The following is a 26,625-nucleotide window of genomic DNA, read 5'->3' on the forward strand; positions in this document are numbered from 1 at the left end:
ACTGAGGTTATGCAGGTAACATGATGTATAAGGGATGAAGGCACAATACATGAGTCTTCAAGTCGGAGCTCAATGGTATAAGCTACCAGGGCAAAAACAGGCCAAGAAAAGACTCGAGAAGAGGGGTACAAGACTGCTAGTAAACCTTGCTGATCAATAGACAAGCAGGTTCTGATTGACAAAGGGAACAGGTAAAAGTTGCAATGCATGCCAGGATTAGACATACTTCGTATGACACACACGTGTACACAGTAGCTATGCACACATATCTGTATTTAAACCTATCAAAGCAGTTACCAGTCTCTCCAATAAGTCCATGGATTCAGACAGTTCAAGAATGTTTAACAGCCAGGACGCAAGCATAACTCCATCACTGCAGGGTGAGTAGTCACCCGGTCTAGCTGAATACACAGTTTTTGATTGTACTTATGGAAGAGACATGTTCCCAACTACAAGGCTACACTTACATATTGGTACAAAAGGGGGTGGTGATGGACGGAGCATCTGAACCAATCAAACACTCACACCCAGTCAACAGATCTGGGTTTAATCCATCACCGTTCTTTAGCCCACTCTGCCACCCCAGTTCAGACATGGCCATAAGCAAATCAGTCTGACCCTGTGCCTCATGGGAACAGTCCAGCCAGAACTGCCAAGCCATGCCTTCCCTGGACCGGAAACAAGCTTCCTAGGACCGGTTTCTGGCATTTCAGCCATCTTCATCCAGGTTTGCTTGAACCCAGTCAACAGACCTTTTGTACCGCTTTGTTCGCCATAAGTTGGCAGGGTATGCTCAGACGCGAGTCCCTTGCTCACTTTGCCACTGGATTCAAGCAAGCCAGGCAATTAACACCTTGGTCATGGATGACACTAGTTAAGAGATTAATAGGGGAAGGTCATTGCCTTGGTGCTGTAGGGCTTTTCTAAAGCTTTCAATATAATTGTTCCTACTTTTAATATTAGCTGCCTAGCTCAGAGATGTGAAAATGTTTATACAATCAGTGGCTCTCACCATCCACAGTTGTAAAACATGGTGGCGGATTAAATGTTAAAACCCTGATTGGAGACAGAAATCGCACCTATTACTAAAGTAGGTGGAAGAGGTGTGGCGCCGCGGCTAGGGCGACTGACTCGGGAATCTGGGCATCACGGTTCAATCCCCGGCACCAGATTAGCCCAGCACCATGTGACTCTGGGCAATAGCTTGCTTAATCTTCCCGACGGCCCCCAGCGCCTAGAGACCCTTACGGGTGATTGTGCGCTTTACCAATGTGGCTTAGTATTATTATTATAGGTTTCCACAACCTCTCGTTGCTAAAGTAGATTCACTAGCTCTCTTTTGGCAACAGCGTCATTGGTGTAACTGTTTTGAAACTCGGAAGCTACGACTTTGCAAATAGTGCATACCTTGGGTTACCCAAGTCAGTCACTCAATCTGGGGTTACCTTAGTAGAAAAGATCATGGGAAAACCTATAAGGCCTGTCTACAGTTTTAAATACAGTCGAATACACCATATCTACTGTCTGCGGTGCAAGATCATTTGTAGGTGCCTGATGGTGCCAAATTGGGAGGTGTTATGGTGCCCAGATTGCAGAACTCGCTATTTCTTCCCATCTTCCTTCCATCCCTAAAAGGGTGTTCTATCTGTTGAGTAATATTTCTGTGTTAATTACTGCAGCTACAGGGACCTGGTTCACACTAAAATGAGATTTACACATTTATCCAAAAATTATGTAAATTCACTATGACCAAAGAGTGCAAACTTTGGTCAAATGTTGACTCCCACTTTTAGCATGCCCATCTGCAAGCCTTGAGAATGTCAGTGCCTAAAGCAGAAGGGATACTTTAGTAGAGGAGGAGGGAAGTTTAGCAGTGTCACTTGAAAGATAACCTCATATATCAAAATTCTTACCTTTAACGTTTTGCAATACAGGTCAAGAAAATAACTATTTAAAATGGAAAAGTCATAGTAAATGTGTAAGCAAGCCATTCTAGCAAATTCTAGAGTGCACAGCACCATACCCGGTAAAGAGCATGAGAAAACTTTAACTATCATTCCGGGGAATATACCTATGACACCAGCCGTTAAGGCTTCAGATGCTATTTGCCACAAATAGGGTCTACTCATCAGCAGCATTTGAAACTACACTTTGTCAATGCTGCACTCTTTAGCCCTCTTACAGGCGCCGATGGAAGAAAGCAAAAGCATAAATTGTGTTGGCTCAGATGTAGAGGATGACCTCGTGCCAATGGGGTAGGCTGCCCCAAAGAAAAACTCCCAAAGATCCGGTTGACCCAATTCTTAGGAGATCTGTAAGTGTGTCCTGGCAGCCCAAAAGTAAAATATGTTATCAATGACCAGGTCAGGACAGTAAATAGTATATGTATAGCTGCCACAGCTGCACCTGTTGAATCCGCTCTACTCCCACTATCCAATGATTTCAGCAGAAAGGAGTATAGTAAATTATTCTATGACTGAAAATTAGGGTTCAAAACTGAGTAAGAACAGCTATAGTAACTAGAGGCCAACAAACGTGTGTTTGGTGAAAAAGCAACCTCCTCAAATAAGGAGACTGATTAGAATAGAATATAGCACCAGAGCTTTTCCAAATAGGAGTAGCGCTCTAGAGAAAGCGGAGTCTGTATTGGGCTATAGATTTTCAGAAACGTTCCTTAAACTCTTCCAAATTTGTAAGAGGTTGTTATAGGAGGAGTTAATAGGTTGAATAATGTGCTGGACAAGCCATTATCTCCTGATGAATGAGTTGAGTGTTGTGCGTTCACAGGGCGTCTTACCGCAAATTGCAATTTACAGATAATACACTTTAAATATCTCCAGCACACATATTACACCCTGATGCAGCTTCACAGGTATGGGCTCCGTGCAGACTCCCGCTGTGTCTCCTGTGAGGAGGAAGGGGCAGACTTCATGCATCTGGCCTGGGCATGCGGGCCTGTTCACCAGTTCTGGACCCAGGTAACACTGACACTCTCTAACATGGTCATGGAGCAAATTGGGTGCACTCCGCAGTTATGCCGGTTAGGCCTGGTCAAATCGCTAAAGCCCTGCAATCGTAGACTAGTTACTGTCACTACATTACTGGCCAAAAGGTTGGTAGCAAAGCACTGGGGCGGGAAATGTGTTTGGAGTCAGGACGAAAGTGTAATGGCTAAAAGACATTGTTTATTGCAAGGAACAATTAAGCATCTATGCGGAAGAATTACCTGCCTTATCCCAGCCCAAAAACTTCTGGGGCCCAGTTACAGCATATCTGCTGCAGGATTCAGCAATTGAATAATTCCAGTGAAATGTACTGTGTTGGCAATTGTGATTTGTAGGAGTGGGGGGTGTTCCGACAGAGTCATGTATCACGAAAACGTCATAAGTATTTGTGCATGTGCTGCAATGCGCTGTATATGTTGGAATGTTTTTAAGTACATGTAATGTTGCATGTTTGAAAGTATAAATAATAAAAAAAATGTAACTCTTCCAAATATGTAGTCATGATTGGCTCAAAAAGGATCAGTACCAAAGGAACTACTCTCAACTTTGGTTTAACAAATGTAAACTTTGATACGTTAACAATCACTAATTGAAACAAAAGAGGATTTAGCATAAAAGCCAATTCTGAAAAAGGTTTGAGTTTTGCGGCATTTGCTGAATTAGAACTGCAGACCTCTTCCTTTTAGCAGAGCATGGTCAGGTGAAAAATACTGTATCCATAACATCAAATCCTATTTTGCAGTGGCCTTTAGAGAAGATAACTGTAAGAAATTAGTTACTTACCTGTAACAAAGATTTTGAGCAGGAAGCTCTTCTAGAATCACATGTTGAGTATTAGCTTGCCATATAGCGGTTGGTCTAGGAATTCTTAATATTGAAAAGTTTTGCCATTTTGGCACCATCATGTGCGATGTCAGCAGGACTATGAAGTCGACCATCAACTCTATACGAACTTCCATTTTCTTCCATCTGTACTTATTTCTCTCTTTCAATAGGAGATGTGAATCTACAGGAATCATTGTTACCGAAAAATAATATTATTATATTTTTTTTTAAAGGTAAAATCTATTCTAGATTAACCAGGCTGTGCACCGATTATGTAGTGATGCTCTACTGTGGAGGGGAGTTTAAAGAGGAAATAGTGCTGAACAACTGTTTGGAAGTTGTCCGACGCATTACAGCCTCCTTTTGTGCTTGTAAATGTAAACAGTAATGTTTTGCACACAAGTCTAGAAAAACATGCTGCTGCGGTGCCAATGTCCTTTAAGAACCCACTGTCTATAAAGGCTAATGTAGCCTCTTTCTTCCTTGAATATGTGCTTTTGGTTTCATCTCTAACATTGTATTTGCTAACTTATAACTCATTTGAATTTTTGGGAGAATTCATCTTGCTAAAGTATCCTCAGACACTGCTCTCACAGGTGAGGAACATGTGCTAGCTTGTACCTTGGTAATTCCATTTTTTTGTGAGAAAAGGAATCAGTCCGATTAAACACTGCGATTCGTATCACTTCAAAACTAAAGTCATAGGGTTTAACCATGTACCCATCATCATCAAATCTTTAGCTCTGGACTGCATACCCTTAAACCATGCACACCAAACCTTTAATCCTTTATTTGTACCTGTTTAGATTTAACACTTAATAAGGACATTCAGCGAGGGACGTCACAAAGTTCAAGCAGAAGTCAAACAAAGCAACATTCTAGAAATGCAAATTGTTGTTGATTATTAATGATGCAGAGCCTGCTAAAAAGAACAGGGGTTTTTCTCTGCAATGGATGGCCCAGGTAACCTATACCTTTATTCCTTACCTTAACCTGTATATGTAATCATTATACTATATATCTTTAAGCAAATACACTCAAACCTTATTGCCAAACCCTTAAGCCCATACCCCTAGCCCTTACTTTATACCCCAAACCTATACCTTTAACCATAGACTCTTGAACTCTAACCCCATACTCTAAACCCTTGAATCCCCAACCCTTAATATCAAACCCCTGTAACTCAAATTATTAACGATAAATCCCAGGCCCTTACCTCAAACTCTATACCCTTAATCCTCATAACTATACCATTAACCCCATTCATACTGTCCTCACTTAAATACATTTTGAGAACACTTTGGCAAGTGTTCATTTTCATACTGTTAGTATTTATTTTTAGCACTAATAATTGAGAAGTGTTAAGTTAAAAGTGTTGCTCTCAAAGTTTTGAGGCAATACTGTGTGCCACAAATCACGGTTTAGATTTTCTGATATCCTGTTCTTCCTCTTGTAGTGTAGAACAGGCCTTCTCACAATTAATGTGTGTAATGTCCTTCCTGTTGCATTAAAGTCTGAAAAATAGAAAGTTAACTGTATTGAATAATTTATGTGAAAAGGTCTACCTTTGGGATGAAAGTAGGATCTGCTCTCATCATTACTTTATCTTTATGAACCATTAAAAGTTTCTCCACTGTTAGTGCTTGTAACTTGCTAACTCTTCTCATAAATGTGGTGTCAACAAAAAGCTATTTTCCAACGCAAGAAACTTTATTATTATCTTGGGGTCTGGTTCAACAGGGGAATTTGGTGGTCCAGACAGGAATAGATTTAGGTTTCACTGATGGAGCTGAGCTCAGCGTGAGGGGCATAGACTGTTAGTCCCTTCTACAAATCATCTAATGGCTAGCATTATAAAAAGTTGTGTTTTTTGTCTACCTCATGTATTTGTGGAATACAGTATTCAAGGGAACTAGTGATGCATAATTGAGTCCAGATTCAAATAGGTCTGTTAAATAAGGTAGGGTTACCATCGCACTTGTTAATATTTCCATGGTAGTTTGTTTTCTGAACACCAACTGATTTATCTACGGCACTAGCGTCATATCATTTTCTAAGTTGATAGCTTTCTTGCTTCTCTGATAACAGCTATACATTCATCTTCAATATGCTGGTTGCCAAACTCTGTAACGTCTAAAAACATGCTGCCAAATATTGATCTTGTGGTTCTTGGTGAAACATTGTTCCTCTTACAGTGTTAGCAACTCCTTGTGTGCAGGTAATTTGAAAATAATCTGATGTGACATTTCCAAGGGATGCGAGTATCATGTCGGGCGTGGCTATTTTGGTACCATTAGCATTAGTGTCATCTTGGATATTTTGAATTTAATACAATGTGAATAAGAGGTGCTGGCGGATATGCACATGCAAATTACCAACACCAACGTATTGCTAGTGGATTCCATTGAGACTGTGGATGGGTCTGCCTGGTTGCAAAGCTTTGGCATTTTTGTGTTTTTACATAGTGCGAACAGATCTTGGTTTTGATTTTTCAACGTGTTGAAAAGGAGGTCTATCCTGGTTTGTTTTAAGTAACATTTGTGCAACATCCATACATGATTTTGAAGCAATATGCCTTAACATTGTTGATCTCTGGCACCAGGGTTATGATCAATGTGATGTCTTTTGCAATGGCCATTTCCAAATGTCCTATGCTAATGCTGAAGGTGAAAGGATACTGTTCCCCACTGTTAGTTTAGGTAAAATATTACTGTTGTGCGGTCTGTAAACACTTCTCAGTGCCAATTTCAACAATCAGAAACACTTAACACCAAATAATTAATGTATTTTACTGAGCCTGTCTCTGGCCATTGGTCTCAGACTTTGGTAAGATGTATCTGTTATGAGAGCGTGTGTAATTGTCTCTCCTTTGTCATGTTCTCCAAGTCCACCATTTACATTTTTGTACTTTGAAATACCAGCTAGGTCCTCCCAGTCCCTTTGTATATGTGGCCATTGACTGTTTAGTCACTGCTTTCTTTATTAGATACATGACACCCTAATTTCCACACCATTCATAACATTCCACAATGTCAGACACAGATAGGTCAGCTTATGGGGCACCTGGTTTTGCAATATCTTGAATCTTTTCATTATGGTAGCTGAGCAAATTGTAGTATCCAAGGCTGACCACAGAACACCTTTGATTTTTCTTGTGTTGATGGGGATTTCTTTATATTCACTGTGAATGCGAACGGAAAGGAAGTATCCACTACTGACTGGATGTCTTATTTGGCTTGACATTGCAGATATAGTACATATGAATTGAGTGAAGATTCAAGCAACCTGCCACTACTATAAGTGTCTTTGTCCACACTCCAGGAGCAGATTGTATGCAACAGGGCTGAATTTTTAATTAATGTAGAAACCCTCTCATTAAAAACCTTAAATATCTGTGATGTGCTAAATGTCGAAGGATGTTAAAGTACGCATCCCTGAGATGTGGGGTTTCTTTCCTCGCTGTGCTTGATTACATTTAATACCCATATGTCAGTTTTAAAGGACTGTCATTTAGGAACACAGGCTATTCAATCTCCCACTAGAGATGTTATTGACATGACTTATCATACATAAATGTTATCGTCTTTCGTTGCACTTTATGTTGCCCATTATACCAGTTTTGTGAAAGCCCCAGGCCTGCGCACCGAGAAGTGGCGAAACATGTCTTGACTGTTGATGACATGGCTCACATGCGTTGGAGCCTTGTTCAATTATGAGAATTATAAGTACTTTGCACAAATCCTCAACTTCTTGATTTCCAGAACATACGTGAATTACAAAACAATACATGATGTAGATACTCAGCTCTGTCCTACAACTTCCTACTGTTTAAAAGGACACTGGGGTTTGCATTACAACCCAGAGTAGCAGCCGTGGTCTCCATTTCTTGGTTACAACCTCTATTTTCTTGCTATCTTTGATGGATAGTTGACAATGTGTGGATGCAGACTAGCCTTTGATTGCAGCCACTACTATCATAGTCTGTTTCTACATGTGTTATAATGTATGAAGTTGTGGTTGAAGATTTATTTTTTTTCAATTCTTGGAGTGACAGATCTAGCTGAGGTGGTTTTAGTAAAAACATTCTTGTTGAATTACTGGTGGCAACATTGATAAATATTGATGTTTACTGTGCAATGGACTGTTTCTACAGAGGGAAGCGTGAGTTCTCTTGTTCAAAATCCATTTAGACTCCTTATGTGTCTACTGCCTTCTAAATAACAAAACAATACAATGTTAGTTCATCAGGAAGTAGTGATCTGCTTGGACACAGCAGACCTCCTTGTGGGGCATCAGTTTCCATATCTCACCAAATGTGCTCATCCTTTTCATCAATGTGAAAAAGTACTTCTTGATCGCTAGTTTCTGAAATAATTTGTATATTATTGTCAGTGTAATAGTCTTTTTCTGTCAGCTCTGCTCTTCCTACTATGATGCAGCAGATGGTGTAATCTTTTCTTTTTGTTTCTTTGTCTTCTATACCTAAAGGTATGGGAGTCTGGTGTGCAGCCTCAGTGTGCCTTGGGTTTTCGAGTTTCCTTCTTTGGCTGTCATGGGCCTCTTTCCTTTTTTAACATGATCGTGCTCTGACGTAGAGTCAACAACTTTTGGCAATTCCTTTCTGCTGGCCTTTTTTCTTTCAGATCCAAAAGGAAGCTGCTTTTGTACAACCCCCTTGACTGCTGAGGGCTCGACTTTGTGAGATCTTTCTTCTTCTAGAAAATGTTTTAAACTGGTATGTTATCAGTTGTGATGACTCTTCTCATAACAGACTCAATCTTTTTCATTGGCGACACTGGGAACCATACCGCCCACAGTCTACGATTAAGACAGATACAAAGATCTTAAGTTAAATCTAGTCTATCCAACTCTTAAAAGTGGAGCACAACTTGGTGCATGAAAATAAAAGTGGGTTCATCCCACTGAGAAAGTGTGTGTAACTAGCGACTCTTGGTCCATGTTATGCATAGAGACCCGGTGGGCCTTAATACTGGACATCGAAAGAGCATTCAGTACTGTGGAATGGGCATATGTGTGAAGAGACCTGGATTGCATGGGTCAAATGTATCTGACCAGGATCAACTATTGTACCTCAACCCTATGGCTATGGCTTACAGCTTTATTAGCGAGAGATTAGTAAGCTTTTATGTTAACGAGCCTACATTGGGGTGTAATATTTTAAAAGGGACCGTGACAGTTCAGGTAACAGTATAAGGTTGCAACACCAGTGTGGTTTTCGGGTGTGGGACAGAGGAAGCAGGAGCAAGAAAAGATAGGTCACCTGAAGTATGGTATTTGCATGAACTGGTAATACTTTTTCCCTAATGGAGAAAGTACCAATGATGACGCTGTGGTGACTCCTGTTAAGGATTATGGGCAGGATGTGTCACAGGGGCTTTTTAAGTATCTTATCCTTTTCTTTATTTTTCACTCTTTTCTAGATCTCTTTCTCCTTTCTTATTTCTCATCCCCGTCCCACCGTTTCCTTTTACCAGGACAGCTGTTGACAGAAGTACAGTCAAGCTTAATAATTTATTTAGACACTATTGGTCTTTTTTCAGTTTGGGGTTTTAATTAGATGTCAACCGTATACATTTCTAGAAAGATAATTTTTCCACTCCAGGGTCTTTTGTAGTAGTTTATCCTGATGTGGGCTTAGACGGGAGAATTCCAACTGGCAATACCTTGGCATTCATACTATGCATGTTGTTGAGACCCAAAACTCGCTGAATATGGGACGAGTAGAGGTAGGACTGAAAGGCTCCATCAAATTCTGGAAGACTTTGCAGCTGTTTGTGAGGAGAGTGTCCTTCTTGGCAAAGACGGTGTTGCTGTCCTAATGCCTTTACGCACAACAGGGATCCGCATTGCTCAATTAATAAAGGGTGGAGAGCTGGGAGGAAGAACAGGGTTAGATTACACATGCTGAAACTGCCAAGGGAGAGAGGATATGGAATTAAACTACATGGCATCTCAACTGCAACATACGGTATGCTGTTTGGATAATGATAGTAACTGGGAGATGAACCTGCAGAAGGGGATGCATGAAATCACGCCGCTTTCAGAGCTGCTCATGATGTGTCGGACAATCCTACACTTTTTCCATATGCAATTAGACACATGGGCCTTCTCGGAGTTAGGGTAGTGATAGCACTACTGAAACACCCACTATTAACAGCTGAGAAGCAGTTATGGAGTATCTGCACTTTCAGACAGATTGAGAAAGAAAGTGCATTGCTGCAGTGGAGGGAAGAGTATAAGACACAGGGGGGCTTGTAGCCTGGAGCCAAGATTATGAAATTTGCTGAAGCACAACAGTATCCTGGAATGGATAGTGGCCGGATTTTGTAATCTGAACTCGTATTGCTGTCAGCTAGAGAGATTTGACAAACACTCTCACAGGCTCGAGAGACCGCAGAGACAATAGCAACGATACCAACTGTAGCACAGATTAGCAGACTAGTGGAGACGATTAGAGTTGGGCGAGCAACTGAAAGCTCGAGCTCTGATTCATCTCGAGGTCCTCTTGGATCCTCAAGCCCAAAATGAGATCATCTTTCACAAGAGGTGATGCACCGCACTGGCTGCAGCTGCTGACCATGAGTTATCAGGGCACCGGGTTTGAATCCTGAACTCTGTTGCTGTTCAGCATCCAGTGATTCCAGGGAAACCCTCTCTGTGCTGAAAACAAAAAACACGTCACTTAATCGGTGTCTCTTGTGCAGACTCATGTGTCCATGGGCAAGGTTTATGCTATGTACAACTGCCAACAATAAAATGTAGATTCTGCCTGTCACCCAGACGTTAATCTATTCCTCCAAGAATTAAAGTCAAAGCATTAGTACATTAACCTTATATGTCAAAAACACATGGCTTAACTGCATAGTGTGAAACTGGCTTAACTGCATGGTGTAAAACTGGGTAATCTGGTGAATACTTTATTTTACAGTACCTCCCTTTTTGTCCATTTTCATAGATGCAAGTAACTTGTCAATAACCACACGAGTCCAGGACGTGCACAAAAAGCCTATAATGTTTCTCATCTATTATAAGGATCGAGGCCACATATAGAGAATACATGACAACTGACTTGCCTCTTGCAGTTCATGTTTAAAACTCTCACCTCTCAATGCAAGGATAGAATCTGATGTACTAAGGCGTGTTCAAGAAATACACTTTTCTGTTTATCATATTGTACATAATGGCTGATGCATGATTTACAGAGCAAATATTTTCAAGGGTTACCTCGGGCTCTTAGAGCCAGAGCTGACCATTGGCTCTGCTCTGGCTTGACTTTCCTTGTTTATTTGTTGGCTTGCTCACATCTAGCTAAGATACATAAATTGAGCACTGAAGCAGGGTAGAGGCAGAGGTGCCAATGAAGCATGGGCGAGAAATGTTCTCACACTGCGAGGAGCCACTTATCCAGGCAAAATGGGATGAGACATGCACTGGAGTTCAAACATATCTAGTGCCAGAGGCAAGCCCGTCTGCGCCCGTCCGCGCTCCGGACGCACCCAGCACCAGCCATGCTGCCCGACCCCATAGAGAACAAGGACGGACAATATACCCAAGGGAACAGCTGTTGGAAATAAGTAACAGGGAAAGTAGGGGGCACATTCAGTATCCTCCTAAAACAGGTCAGGCTAAAAAGTCTCTGAACTGTGGGATGATTAACTGCAGATCCCTAGTTAAGCACCATCTGGAAGTCCGCTGTATGATTGAAGATATGGATCTGGACGCTCTCTTTCTAACGGAGACTTGGACTAGCTCTGACTCCTCCGTAGAAATGGGATTTGCTTGCCCGGAGGGATATAAAGTTTTCATAAACCCAGGCCTGTGGGGAAGGGAGGAGGGGTAGGGATTATTTTTAAAGAGGATTGGAACTTTGCGCCGCTAGAAATAGATGAAGTAAAGGGAATTGAAATCCTGGGCTTCTTAGTGCAAGAGGCCAAAGGTAGGCTGCTCACGGGACTGATCTGTTATAGACCCCCTGACAGGATACACACTTCCCTGCACTCCTGGATACCATCACTAACTTGAGCCTAACTCACTCTAGAATGGTCATAATGGGCGATTTTAATTTATGGGATAATGGTAGCCTGGGTAGCCATCTGAGAGACTTGAGGAGCTCCTGTCAGAACCTTAATTTATATCAACTGGTTCAGCAATCCACTCATCAAGGGGGGCACGTGCTGGATCTCTTGTTTGCTTTGGAGACCGAGACAGAGGTGATAGAAATATTGCCACAAATCTGGACTGACCACTATTTGGTCTATTTTAGGATCCATATCCCCAGCTCTAGGAGCAATGATACCTGCCCAGTAGCATATAGAAGGGGAAGAGAATGGGCCAAATTGCGAAATAACAACTCACAGCCTTTTACTAATGTAAATCTCTTTTCCCCTTCCTTCTTTGTAGAGGAGAACTATGAAACTCTCTGTAATCATATAGCCAGTACCTTGGACCCAATAATTCCTGTGAAGAGTCTCAAAAATAGGAAGAAAGCCTCAGCTCCCTGGTGCAATGAGGAACTAAAACTGCTACGCTCGACATGTAAGAAAGCTGAGAGGAAATGGAGGGAGACCTATTCTGTACCAGACAAGAAAGCCCTGAAGTCTGTATTAGCTATGCACAAAAAGGCCATTATTTTGTCCAAATCAAATTTTTATGCTAACTCCATCTTACAAGCCTCTAACAGCACAAAAGCTCAGTTTCAAATTGTTAAGGAACTTTCTTGCCCAATAGGCACGAGCAAGAAGGTAGCTGCCTCGCAAGAACTCTGCGAGGAGATTGCCGCTCACTTTAACCTCATGCACGCGGCGTTTTTTCCCGCTGCGCGCTGAAGTTTTAAAAAACCCGCGGTTCATGACGAGCTCAGCTCGTCATGAGCGCACGGCAGGTAAAACTCATGACGAGCTGAGCTCGTCATCAGCCTCGAAGGGGTTAAAGACAAAATTGTGAAAATTGTCGGTGACCTTTAGCCTAACAATATTAGTGATCTGGACAATTCTGCCCAGAGGCCAGATGAAGCGGTCCGGGCGAACATTTCCCTGGACAATTCTGCCAAGAGGCCAGATGAAGCGGTCCGGGCGAACATTTCCCTGGACAAATTCCCCGACCTCACGGCCGACTCTTTTAAAACCTTGGCCAATAGTGTGTCCTCTGGTTCCCCACTTGATCCCCTTCCGCACAAAATCTGGAAAACTGCTGGCCAAGGAACTTTTCCTTGGTTGCAACAGATTTGCAGCCAAACCTTGGAAGTGGGAATTGTTCCAGAGGCATGGAAGCTAGCAGTAGTAACACCTCTGTTAAAAAAAACCCTCATTAGATCCCAAGACACCAGCAAACTTTAGACCCATTTCCCTCTTGTCCTATCCAATCAAAATCTTGGAAAAAGTAATCAGCAAAAGCCTCTCTTGCTATCTGGAGGACAACCATCTGCTGGATAGGGATCAATTTGGGTTTCGCCCAGGTCACAGCACAGAGACCGCCTTGGTGAGCGTATTAGACAATCTGCGAATGCGAGCTGACAATGGGAATGACACCATTTTGGTGTTACTCGATATGTCAGCCGCATTTGATATGGTGAACCATGCAATATTGGTGGAAAGGCTGGAGAGTATAGGGGTGTCAGGGCAGGCCTTAAAATGGTTAAGGTCCTACCTGTCAGGAAGACAACAGATGGTGACTCTGACACCTTTTACCTCCAGAAAGTCTCTAGTGCAATATGGGGTACCGCAGGGCTCTGCGATCAGCCCTGTCCTGTTTAACATCTACTTACATCCTCTGTTCCCCATAATCAAATCCTTTGGTATCGACCTGATTAATTATGCCGGTGACACTCAGCTGCTGTTCTCCCTTGAGGGGAGACAAGCAGTATCGATGGATACATTCCAGGAGTGCATGCGGCAGACGGCTGGATGGCTTAAGAGTAACTCTCTACAATTTAATGGAGGGAAGACAGAGGTGGTCTATTGCCCCACGGCCAGATTGTCCCAACAGTTACCCCTGGAGTTTAGGCTCACACCAGAGGAGGAACCTCTGGCTCCAGCTAAAACGGTGCGTAATCTGGGAGTCTTGGTCGACAGTAACCTTCAAATGGAATCGCAGGCCAACAAAACTGTGGGGGGTATGCCTTTCCTTGATGCGTATGCTACGCCAGATCCTTCCACTACTCCCGAAAGATACACGCGCCCTTGTAGTGAGGAATATAGTGCTTAGTAGGCTGGACTACTGCAATTCCCTATACTTGGGAGCGCCGCAATATATCTTTCAGGGGTTGCAGAGAGTCCAGTCCATGGCGGCAAAGATGGTGCTAAATAGACAACGCAGGTCCTCCACAATGTTGGCTCTGAGAGACCTCCATTGGTTGCCCATTAAGGAAAGAGTACATTTTAAATCACTTTGCACTGTTTTCAGAGCTGCGCACAATCTAGGTCCTGTCCCTCTACAAGAGAAATTTACCTGGTACACTCCAAAAAGGCAGCTCCGATCCTCTAGCACAGGCCTGCTGGTGACCACCAGATTTAGGCGCTCCAGGATGGGGGGGGGGGGGGGGCCTTCAGTGTGGCAGCCGCCCAACTATGGAATGGGCTGCCGCAGAATATCAGACAAGCTAACTCCCTGATTGAGTTTAGAAAGAGCCTGAAAACCTGGCTCTTCCCCAGTACTGATCTCTAAGACTGCCCCTACTGCTGTTCTGGTTTGTGTGTAGGTTGATCTTTTTGAGTCTGAGCGCCAGGATACCCGTAGGGTGGCAGTTGCGCTATACAAAAGCTTAATTCAATTCAATTCAATGTACGATATAAGCTTCTACAGTTCAACTACCTGCCTATGACATACTTGCCTGAACATGCTTAAATTGAATAGGATATACCGAGATCGATCATCTAACTGCCTGAGGCATTAGCAACCCACAGCTGACTTTTTGCATAGGACGGACAGTGTCCACTAGCAGATGCCGTCTCGATGGGTGTAGTGGTTACGTTGTAGCCAATCACAAGGAGCCTTGCAAAAAGCACACAAAAGCATTTGCTGGAACTATTCCCAAATAAAAAATGGGCAAAAGGAAGCACAGCTTTGCATCACTAGGAGCAATCTTAACTGAAAGATGAACAGCCATACACTGGATGTATCCACAGCCGTCAAGACTGAAAAATAAGTTTAAAGACATGCCTGAATGGACCATCTGAGATGAAAGTCATACCAAGGAAGTAAGGAATAACAATAAACTCACTGAGTATGCAGTGGATTGGGCAGCAAAGCCACAGGAGTTCACAGAGCCTCCCAATACTAAACCACCTTGAAGAAGCTCTGAGGGTTCCATGTATTACTTCTAGGGATGTGTCTGCTTCTCTTGCACTGCAGACAGGTGAATACACTTTAAGAAGATGCAGACAATGCTGTATGCAATTACTACTGCCGCAGTGGCATACTGGGTTGGTCAAGTCTGTAAAATTGTTGAGATGCTGTCCTGTTATATTAAGTGATAAAAATGTATGGTCAAAACTGGTTTCCCCACACATTTATGTAAATGGGGGTTATGCATTGTTATGAACAAGGCTGAAAATAAATTAATTATTGAAAAGGTGGAAGTGAAGGACAGCCACGCACTTGTGCATCGTGCAGTACTATGTATCTGAGTAGCAGAAGGAATTCTACTTGCAAGCACATTAACAGCCTGACATAAAACAACATTATTTGATGACTTGTATTCTCTGAGGCATAAAATGCACTCTAGGTGTTTGTTGTTTACAGCAATTCTTCAGTTGAGGTCCATACAAAACTCGATTAAAGTGTTCCTACTACAGAATGACCTTCAGGAGACTTGGAGATACCCTTCGGTACAGATATTCCACAACCCAGTAAACGACTGTTGGGGGAATCTCCTCATTCCTACACTGATGATCCTGCACTGGGAAACAGCCTTTGAATCCTTTGATGTTGCAGCTAACTTCTTGGCCAATTTCAGTATTCCTCTGGAGCTCTGTGGTCAACCTCTTAAACCAACAACAGAAAAATGAAACTAAAATCAAAGTCTCATTTGGGGCATTACAGTTGCCTTCATATTGAGTCATACTGACTGCACCCATATTGATTCTCAAAGTGAAAAACTTCAAACATTAAGAAAGCTTACAGTACGAACCACTAGATGACGTAATAATGCTCAGCATCTCAATCTACAAGAGATTCATAGCTACTTCAATAGCATAAAACTAAGGTGGTTCTTGGGAGACGTAAATACAATCCTATAACGAACCAGAAAAGGAAGCAGCTGAAGATACTCCAACCTTGCGACTCAGGCCATAGCCGGTGCAGCAGTGAAACCGATGTATGAGTTACTGACCTTCGGTAACGATGTATCTGGTAGAGACGATTCTAGCCGCAGATTCCTCAACGTAGAATTATCCCCAAGCGTGAGAATGGATCCGGAAACTTTTTGCCCAGCATCTCTGCGCGCCGGGGGGACGGCATCACGCGACTCCGCCCAAGCGTCGTCCGCGTACGTGACGTCAGCGAGGTCACATAAGTCCCACCCCGGTGCACCTATGTCAGTTTTCTTCAGAGAACTTCTCCACGCCACAACGCGGAGCCATCAGACAAAACTGTGGGAGTATGGGAACAGCATGTGAAAGAGCAGAAAAATTGGAAAAAGGAATGCTGACAAACAACACCATAAGGAGCAGTGCCAGACACTGGAGTACCCAAAGGCAGGGAAAAGAATAAAGAACAGAGCACAGCCCTGAGCAGCCACCCTGCCAGTATGTAGACAGCCCCCCCCCCCCGGAGACAAGGAACATATGTAAAATGTCATGACAACAGGTAGCAGGGCTACAATCCCCACCAGGAACAACAAAGGGGAACCAGTTCCAAGATGAGCAGGAACGACAAACCTCCAAGGCAACCCCAGCACAGAGTGCGACAACCCCCCAAAGAAACAAAGGGCAAAGGCACGGCCAGATGACCCCAACCCAGAGGATAGTAGAGGGGCCAGAACCCTTTGCAACAAAAAGGGGAGAGGGAGGGGAGGGAAGAGAGGGAAGGCAAGCCCCAATCCTGGAGCAACCAGAGCAGAGGGGCACAGGTGTACCTATAAACCCATCCTCCAATGTGCCAAAGAGGAGGAAAGGAACAAAGAAACAGGACGAATCATCCTGTTAGAAAGAGCGAAAGAAAGCACTCACAGAAGACACAGCCACCCACCGGAGGAGAGTGCAGAAGACCAAACAAGGGTCCTCGCACAACGGGGAGGAAGGGTGAGCCGTGAAGGAATCTGCAGCTAGAATCGTCTCTACCAGATACATTGTTACCGAAGGTAAGTAACTCGTACATCTGATAGAGACTACTAGCCGCAGATTCCTTAACGTAGAATAGATACCCTAGCCATAACCATGGGGAACGAGGGTCTGCGAGAGGAACCCACCAGCCTGGACATAACAGAGGGTCCCACCGGGGACTAGTCCAACGGCTAGGGCGAGGAGCCCCATCCCCCCAGGCAAGAGGAACCCCTACAAGCAGAGCACCACCGACCCCAAGGGGCGGGAAGAAGAAAGACGTGGAAGCCCGTTCACCCTCAACAGAGGAAAGAAGGGCAAGGCAAGGGGAGGCCGAAGCACCCCAAGCCCACACAAGGCAACAGAACCTCCATCAAAGGCCAAGGTGAGGAAGAAGATCAACCTAGAGGCTCCAAGGAGACAAGGGAAAAAAAGGCAAGCCCCCCCCACCGGGAAACACCCCGCGAAGAAGGCAGCTGAGTCCACCACAGCCAGAAGTCGAGAGACCAGACAGAACGGCGCCGAAAGCAATAAAGCAATTGGAAGCAGAAAGAGTAGCCCGGGGGCACCCAGGAAAACCGGGCAGGCTGCGCCTGAACGAGGGAGGAACACAAAATCCATCTCAGCCCCCAGGACAGAGAACATGAAGGTGAAGAAGGGCCCGGACACACCTCAGAGAGGGGCCTGCACACACGATTCAAAAAAGAAGTAGCACCAGAGCCACGACGCCAGGCCGCAGACAGCAGGCACACAGCGCAGCGACCCCGGAGAAGACCACCCCGGGCGTCACCAAGGCAGTCCAATCCAGCAATAAGGGAATTGCACCTGCAACGTACGTAAACGCCATGGAAAGCAGAGGCCCGCAGGCGACCACAACTCCCCAGCAAAGAACAAGCTATATAACAGCTACCACTACCCCACATAGGGTATGTTAAGTCCCAAAACATAGGAACCCTCTTAGGAAGAAACTTTCGCAGCAGAGGACAACAGAAAGAACCGCGGGTAAAAATCCCAGCAGAAGGCTTGTCAAGCAGCCAAAGAAAAAAACCAGAAGGCTTAATCTCAGGGCCTACCTGGTGCAGATAACCCAAAGCAAAAACACACAGTCAAGAAGGGCCGTCCAGCAGCCAACAGAACCACAGCCTCAACAAGGAGGACTCAAGTGGCCACGAAGCACACAGAACAACTAGGGTGACCCGGACAAAAGGAGGGACACCTCCAAGAACTAGATAAACTCACAGGTCACTGAGGGGGAGATGGGGGAGAAGAAGGAGGAGGAGGAGGAGGCGGCCGAAGCCCTGCCAAGAACCTTCGGATGGCCGAGTCTGTCGGGGCATGGAACAAAAGAGTGCCATCGAAGGGAAGATCAACCAGCCGTTCCCGAATATTTTCTGAAAACAGTCCCGAAGCCAAGCATGGTGGCGAAGGGCAACCGAAGAAGCCATAGCACGACCAAGCACCTCCGAGATGTCCAGAGCGGAGCAAAGAATAAACACCGCCAGCTCCCGGCCATCCAACGCATGATGCCGCAAATCAACCCTAGCATCCTCCTGTGAATCGGCGGATCCCAGATACTCAGCAGAGTCCCACAAACAAGAGGTTGCCCTAGCCAACACACAAAGTGTTAAGGACCCCCAAAACTGCACTGGTCGAAGCGAACATATTGCGCACCCAAGAGTCCAGCCAGCGGGCCTCCTGTGATGGTGGAGACAACAGTGGTGGCAGGGAGGGAAAGGCAGTCCGCAAAAGGGGGCTTGAGGCAGAGGGGTGAGGGAAAGACACACCGGGTTACCCGGTGCTGGAAGGTGCAGGTGCAGAAGGTGTTGGGGCACCGGATCCAGAGCACCCCCAAGTCCCCATCAGGGAAGAATGGAGCAAACCCACAAAGGGAAGCAGCAGCTCCCTCCCACCAGAGCCCTGGTGGAGAACTTCCAGAAGATGATCTGCGGGGAAATGGGCAGCCGCATCACCCATGCGCAAAATACACACAACCATTGACACAGCGCGAGCGAAGGCCGCACCCGCCTCCGTAGGGCCCCGCGGTGGGAAAAGCAGCTCCTCCGTGGGCGACGGCTGCAAGCTAAGGGGGCTGTACCCGAAGTCAACCGGAGTGGGCAAAGCCCAGGCCCGGAAAGGAGAAAGAGCGACCAAGGAGTGGGGGACCGGTGGCTCCTCCGGTGAAAACCGCGGCAACGGCGAGGAGCCGTCCTTGGACGACGTCGGGGAAAAAGCCACGACGCGTCTTCAGCGAGGACGACACCAGCAGGCGCCCAACCTCCGGGGAAGAGGGGGCATTTGAAGATGAGTCGGCGACTTGATGCTTGTCCGGCGCCGTAGAGTCCGCTATCCGCGGCAGGGCGTCATCATCGTCCGGCGCCAAGGGAGACTTCAGACAGGCTTCCTCCACTCCAGACAGCACAGGGGACTGGGGCTGGGCTGGAGCCGAGGTGGCTAAGGGACGGCGAGACTCGACCTCCGACGAGGTAGCCGCCTGAGTGGAGGGACAAGAAGGACCCGGGGAGTGACAAGGAGCCCCTCGCCAGCCTTGACCCATAATTGGACGAGGGGGGTCCGCCGACCCATGTGGCGCCGCCAAGGCCGACTCGACCTCCGACGAGGCAGCCGCCTGCGTGGAGGGACGAGAGGGGCCCGGAGGGGGACGAGGAGTCCCCCGCCAGCCTCGACCCATGACTGAACGAGGGGGGTCCGCCGACCCCTGTGGCGCCGCCGGGGCCAGCAGCTGCCGGCGACGTAGCGGTGTCACCTCGGCCTCAGACAAGGTCGCCGCCTGTCCAGAGGGCCGAGAGGGGCTCGGGGATGCGACCCGAGCCCCAGTGACCTCCTGCGACACCACAGGGACTCCCGCGGGAGTTTGTGGCGAGGCAGAGGCGCCGTGGTCTGAAGGAGGGACCCCCGAAGGGCCACACCGCAATGGCACCACATCCACCAAGCCTGGAGCCGAGCCAGTCCGCGCCGGGGCCGCCGGCGACGTCGCGAAGTGGGGAGAGGTGTGGCGCCGCGGCCAGGGCGACTGACGCTGGAATCTGGGGACCACGGTTCGATCCCCGGCTCCGGCGGCAGGTTAGCCCAGCACCATGTGACTCTGGGCAATAGCTCGCTTAATCTTCCCGACGGCCCCCAGCGCCTAGAGACCCTTACGGGTGATTGTGCGCTTTACAAATGTGGACTTTACTTTACTAAGTGATTCGCCGACGTCCCAGGAGGTGAAGGAGGAGGAGGAGAAGCCAGCTACGCCTGCAAAGCCACCGCATATGTCTCCATCTGGGCTCTCGACGCCCCCTCACGGGGAAACGGTGGATAGGGGGACGATATGCGGGCCGCATCACCCGCGGAGAGCCCATGCCCCCAACAGGCCGGAAACCAGCCCTCAGGGCTCCCCTGCGACACTTACCGACAGGGGAGCAACGCTCTTGCGGCATAGTAGAGGGATGAGGACGACGATGGTTGCTTTGAAAACCTTCCGTAGAAGCTGATCAAGGTGACGAAGCAGATCTGGACAGGCGAGCCGAGAGACGTTTCATCCTACGCTCCCGCTGCGACTTCGGCTTCAACTGTTGGCATGCCTCGCAATCAGTGGAGCCGTGATCCTCCCCCAAACACTACATGCAAATGAGGTGAGGGTCAGTCGCCGACATAAGGCGTCCACACGACAAGCACGTCTTAAAGCCCGAAGTCATCCGCACACTGTTCCCACAAACACACGCAATAGCGAAGGGAAAGGCCTAAACAGGCCCGGAGTACGAACCGGATCCGATTGCACGCAGAAAAGGAAAAAACTGACATAGCCCCACCAGGGTGGGACTTATGTGACCTCGCTGACGTCACGTACGCAGACGACGCTTGGGCGGAGTCGCGTGATGCTGTCCCCCTGGCGTGCAGAGATGCTGGGCAAAAAGTTTCCAGATCCAGTCTCACGCCTGGGGATAATTCTACGTTAAGGAATCTGCGGCAAGTAGTCTCTATCAGATAACTGGAATCTGCTTGAAAAAAGTATATGTTATTCTTAAATATCACAGTTTGGAAGAAAAATCTTAAAGCAAAGACTTTAAAAATTGTAGTAGAAAGGATGTTGATGCTAGCTAAGAGAAAAAGGGAAACACTTTTGTTGTGTCAAACACAGGCGATTGGGCTGGCAAAATTAATGAGCTTTAAAAATTAAAACAACTTTATTTCTTTGCAAATGTTCCAACATTCTATTGTCAACCTGGTCTGCTTAAACAGCAAGCTTCCTATTACAGTGTGGAAATGGAAGAGCAAGAAGATATCGTATTTACTGAGAATAAAAGGTCCATTTGATTGAGACTGCTATAAGGGGAAGACTTTGTTGAACATGATGCACAAAAAATCCTTCTGCTGGTGGCATTAAGATAACGAAAGTTAAATTATCCTAATGATGAAAAGGTTTTGTGCCACAAAAGCCTATGAAGAACAAACTTTATAACTCAAAGTTGTAACCTTTCAGTATATAAGGCTAAATTTGTCAATGAAACACAGTTTTATCTACAAATATTACCTTCTCATGTTGGGTTTCATATTCATTAGTGAGGATCTTCAGGAAGCACAATGCAGAAATCTTGTACACTCAAGAAGAAGGAGGTGCAGGACAAATGTTTCCTTAGATGTGTAGGCTGGCTTCTGTAAGGAGACAAACCAAGGATTAATATTTTATGGTTACCATATTTACACACATATTTAAACATTAAAGGACTTGCTTTGCGTTATCATACATACCTCAATCAATCAATCAATCAATATACTTATAAAGCGCACTATTCACCCGTTGTGGTCTCAAGGCGCTGGGGAGAGGGATGCTACTGGTCGAAAAGCCATGTTTTGAGGCGTTTCCTAGGGAACATTTGAAAGGCTTAACAAAATGGAGTGCATGGTCGGGGAGCTTGCATTAAATAAAATCTGTGAGACCAAGAAGTGGTCACTTGGACCAAACACGATTTTCAGTATCTTCTGAACCACCTAAAAACTTTACATTACCGTCCCCTTTCTGTACTAGGTAAGGGGAAAAAAAGTAAAAACATTTAGCACTAATTAACAAGGCTTCTATTCAGGTTTGTTCGTTTGTTTGTATTACACCAGTTTATTTCTCAAACAACCCTCACTTGAATGCTAATATTAAAATAACGATTTGGTAGGGCAAAACATGTGAGCTTCCATAATATACCTCATGGCCTAGTTGATAAAATGGTTTATGTTCTTGTCTGTGCATTATCTTAAATTCTGAGAGTGGGAACACATTTCACAACCTACTTTGTACCACGCATACCTTTCCACCTGCAGTTTTCCTTACCAGTACTCCCCTAAATGTGATTGAAATCTTGCACTTTAATTAAAGTGGAATGCAACAGTGACTGTGTGGGTGTACAGACTGGTCTTCAACTCCAGTGCTGCCCACCATAGGCCAACTGTTGCCCTCTCCAACCTCACAAAAGACGAATTGACACACATTTCTTGCGTCAGCATGGAAGTCTAGAAGTACAGGATCCAAATAGCCAACAAACAGACAGAAGGGGGGATGGAGGCATGGTTCTGTAGTGAGTTCCTATTTAGGCCCACTGTAGTTTTCCCTTATGTTAGCCTATCTGTACATTGTAAGCCACATTTGCTTTGCACAGCCACAACTCTTATTTCTGTGCCACGATATTATGGTAGAAATTGGCTGCACGTGTTGTTATAGCTATTCAGTTCTTCTGCTGAAATTCAGTCTGAACATTTCGTACAAGTTCAAACAACATTGTGCCTGTGCTCTGTAAAGCAAAATCTCCTAGCATACAGACAGAACAAAAGTGCAGCTGCTGTTTTCCAACACAGCACTTCTTATCATATAAACAAGACGTGCCCTTTGAGAAAGGGACAGGAGGATTCTTGCAGAGGGACTGCAAATGGCAAGTATGGGGGTCGGTTCTAATACCAGAGATCTCATATAGATCACTGTTCTCATATAGTGAGGATAGGCTTAGGCAGATATATAATTTGCCATGGTAGGGCGTTTCATTGTTTATCATTTACTTGTAATGCTGATTACTCTGCTCAGATGCATAGGTTTTCTAATTGCAGCACAGGTGCTTTATGATCGAGCACGATAATTTTAATAAATATTGTGAACTTTCCTTGTGTCCTTTCTTTTGTTTATTATGAACATGCATGAGTGAAAAGACTAAAAGGTGGCGATCTGTTTCCACAGTTCCCCGGGGGACTAGAAAGCTGTGTTCTAGGTTGCCTATTTACCTGTTACTCTGGACAGGTTAGGAGGGCAGGTAAGGTAATATGAGCTAGTCAGATTTGGGGCAATAGGTACTGGTGTGGTCTGATGACTCAGTCCCTAAATTCTGATCCCAGGCATAGTTCTGTTTCCAAACATAATCGCGACGATAGGCTCCTGGTAAATTAATTATCTGATGAATCCCTTAGGCACCACAGACCTTTCTCAACACTGAAGGCCAAGGATAATATAAATAACTGATGATGGACCATATCCAGTTATTGAAGGGGACGAGTAGAGAGGCACGCAGGTAAGAGACAACCCCCATAGTCTTTTCACATCACTGACCCGCAGACCAACAAGAAGAACTGAAACTTTGGTATATACCACCAACACAAAATTAGCTTTGTACATTTTCTCCTCAGTTTTTCCAAATATGAAGTGAAAAACACAATTCTTCAATAGATAAAAGTGCAAAATGAGACTAGCAGTGAACAAAGGAGCAGAAAACCCCTCTAAGTATCCCTCTGCAAACCACCCTTACAACACCTGGATTCCACGGAGGTAAAAACTGCTGACTTCCAGGCCACTGTCCACAGGGGCCTGGAATAAACCTACAAAATGCTATTTTAAGGGGCAAATTCTTTAAGGACTTCTGCAAAACAATACATAATAAATGCAGAGCCATGCGTTCAACGAGCCACTTGAAGCAGAACAAGTACTGGCAGTCAATAGGCCTGGTTTATGAATGAAGGTACCTTTTGTGTCACTGATGGGTTTAGGCTCTCAATAAGTCATCATACAAGCACTCTGTAACTCAACTTTGCACATAAGCATCCATTAATTCATCCACTTACTCATTCTTGCATTCAACAACTAGCACAACCACAATGGCCCAAACGAATACTCTAAATAGGAAAACCAACATGTGGGTAGAGCCCAAGATCCTCTATCATTAATATTATGAAAGCTCTCTTTACAAAAGGTCCTGAGACAACTGCGCTGTTCAGGCGAACAAAACAAAATCATGTGGTTGACTGCAGCCTTGGGCGTCCTATACTGCTCTCAAACACACAACTGTGCTCAGACGTCTACGGCTAATGATGAAAAGGGAAAGGAATCTGTACTGCTGCTAGACAAAACATGCATTTGCAATGCAATAGGTCTCGCATTAGGAAAGCGGTAGCTATTGGTATTGAAAATGATTTTTTTTTTTATATGTGTTGGCTTTGAAAATATACAAATTAATAGCATCCTTATTCACAAAGCTAATAGATAACACTTTCCTAATGCGAGTCCTATTGGCTATGGCAATGCTTGTTGGTAGCAAGCAAGGACAGTGCTGTTGTGGTGCTGAGTGATGATGTGATTGGGCGGAGTGATGTGGTGGTGTATTAGAGTGATGTAGTGGTGTATTAGAGTGATGTGGTGGTGTCCCCGAGTGATGTGGTGGTGTCCCCGAGTGATGTGGTGGTGTATTAGAGTGATGTGGTGGTGTTCCAGAGTGATGTGGTGGTGTTCCAGAGTGATGTGGTGGTGCCCCTGAGTGATGTGGTGTCCCCAAGTGATGTGGTGGTGTTCCCGAGTGATGTGGTGGTGTTCCCAAGTGATGTGGCGGTGTCCCCGAGTGATGTGGCGGTGTCCCCGAGTGATGTGGCGGTGTCCCAGAGTGATGTGGTGGTGTCCCCGAGTGATGTGGTGGTGTCCCCGAGTGATGTGGTGGTGTCCCCGAGTGATGTGGTGGTGTCCCCGAGTGATGTGGTGGTGCCCCCGAGTGATGTGGTGGTGCCCCCAAGTGATGTGGTGGTGTTCCTGAGTGATGGAGGGTGGAGTTGGAGGGTGGAGTTGGAGTTGGAGAGTGGAGGGTGGAGTTGGAGGGTGGAGTTGGAGGGTGGAGTGGGAGGGTGGAGTGGGAGGGTGGAGTGGGAGGGTGGAGTGGGAGGGTGGAGTGGGAGGGTGGAGTTGGAGGGTGGAGTTGGAGGGTGGAGGGTGGAGTTGGAGGGTGGAGTTGGAGTTGGAGGGCGGAGTTGGAGGGCGGAGTTGGAGGGTGGAGGTGGAAGTTGGAGGTGGAGGGTGGAGTTGGAGGGTGGAGTTGGAGGGGGGAGTTGGAGGGGGGAGTTGGAGGGGGAGTTGGAGGGGGAGTTAGAGGGGGAGTTGGAGGGGGGAGTCGGAGGGTGGAGGGTGGAGTCGGAGGGTGGAGTCGGAGTTGGAGGGTGGAGTTGGAGGGTGGAGATGGAGTGTGGAGTTGGAGGGTGGAGTTGGAGGGTGGAGTTGGAGGGTGGAGTTGGAGGGTGGAGTTGGAGGGTGGAGTTGGAGGGTGGAGTTGGAGGGTGGAGTTGGAGGGTGGAGTTGGAGGGTGGAGTTGAAGGGTGGAGTTGAAGTTGGAGGGTGGAGTTGAAGTTGGAGGGTGGAGTTGAAGTTGGAGGGTGGAGTTGAAGTTGGAGGGTGGAGTTGAAGTTGGAAGGTAGAGTTGGAGTTGGAAGGTAGAGTTGGAGTTGGAGGATGGAGTTGGAGGGTGGAGTTGGAGGGTGGAGTTGGAGGGTGGAGTTGGAGGGTGGAGTTGGAGGGTGGAGTTGGAGGGTGGAGTTGGAGGGTGGAGTTGGAGTGAGTGGGGGTGGGTTGTAGCCTAATGCAGCCCCTGGTGATCCGGAGAGATGACACAGGATAGGGAAGAGAGGGCGGGCGGAGCCTGAGTCCTTGTTGCGGACGACCAGCTTTGAGGTCAGAGCTGAGATGAGAAGGGCAGCCAGGCATGAGAGTTGTAAAAAAAATAATTGCGGGGGACAGTGTTTAATAAAAGAGAGGGCGGGCAGGGCCTGAGTCCTTGTTGCGGACGACTAGCTTTGGGGTCAGAGCTGGTTTGTTTGAGAAGGGCAGCCAGGCATGAAAGTTGTAAAAAAAAAAATTGCGGGGGACCCACGCGAGGGGCGTGGGAGCGGCAGCCTTTGAAGTGTGATTGGGGGGGTTAGCGGCAGCCTTTGAAGTCTGATGCGAGGCAAAGACAAATGGTGGTGTGACGTGGCTGGCCTCGTGCACGCGCCTGTCTCACATGAACTATGTCTAACCCGCCGTTTTGGTAGTGTTCTTTTGCCCTTTCTATAATCTCGCCAGCAATGCGCAAGCGCATTGGCTAGGCGAGACCTAAAAAGGAGGTGCTATCAGAGTGGATGGGGTCTAATTACTGACTGTAGAGCCAGGTTTTTAATGTCTTTCTAAAACGAATGAGACTGGGAGAATTTTTCAAAGCAAGGGGCAGTTTTTCATGATTTTTTGCACCCGTCAC

At 46.1% G+C, this 26,625-nt stretch overlaps 1 protein-coding gene across 1 annotated transcript in view; it reads right to left on the minus strand.

The window, feature by feature from the left end:
• SCML2 (Scm polycomb group protein like 2) overlaps positions 1-26,625 on the minus strand; it is a 747,375-nt gene that overhangs the window by 631,178 nt on the left and 89,572 nt on the right. Inside the window, exon 2 of the mRNA XM_078658111.1 lies at positions 21,642-21,763. The gene's annotated coding sequence lies outside the window, so the exon portion shown is untranslated. The remainder of the gene's footprint in view (positions 1-21,641; positions 21,764-26,625) is intronic.

The sequence above is a fragment of the Lissotriton helveticus genome, chromosome 8 (genome assembly GCF_964261635.1).
Source record: "Lissotriton helveticus chromosome 8, aLisHel1.1, whole genome shotgun sequence".
In the NCBI taxonomy this organism is placed as follows: Eukaryota; Metazoa; Chordata; class Amphibia; order Caudata; family Salamandridae; genus Lissotriton; species Lissotriton helveticus.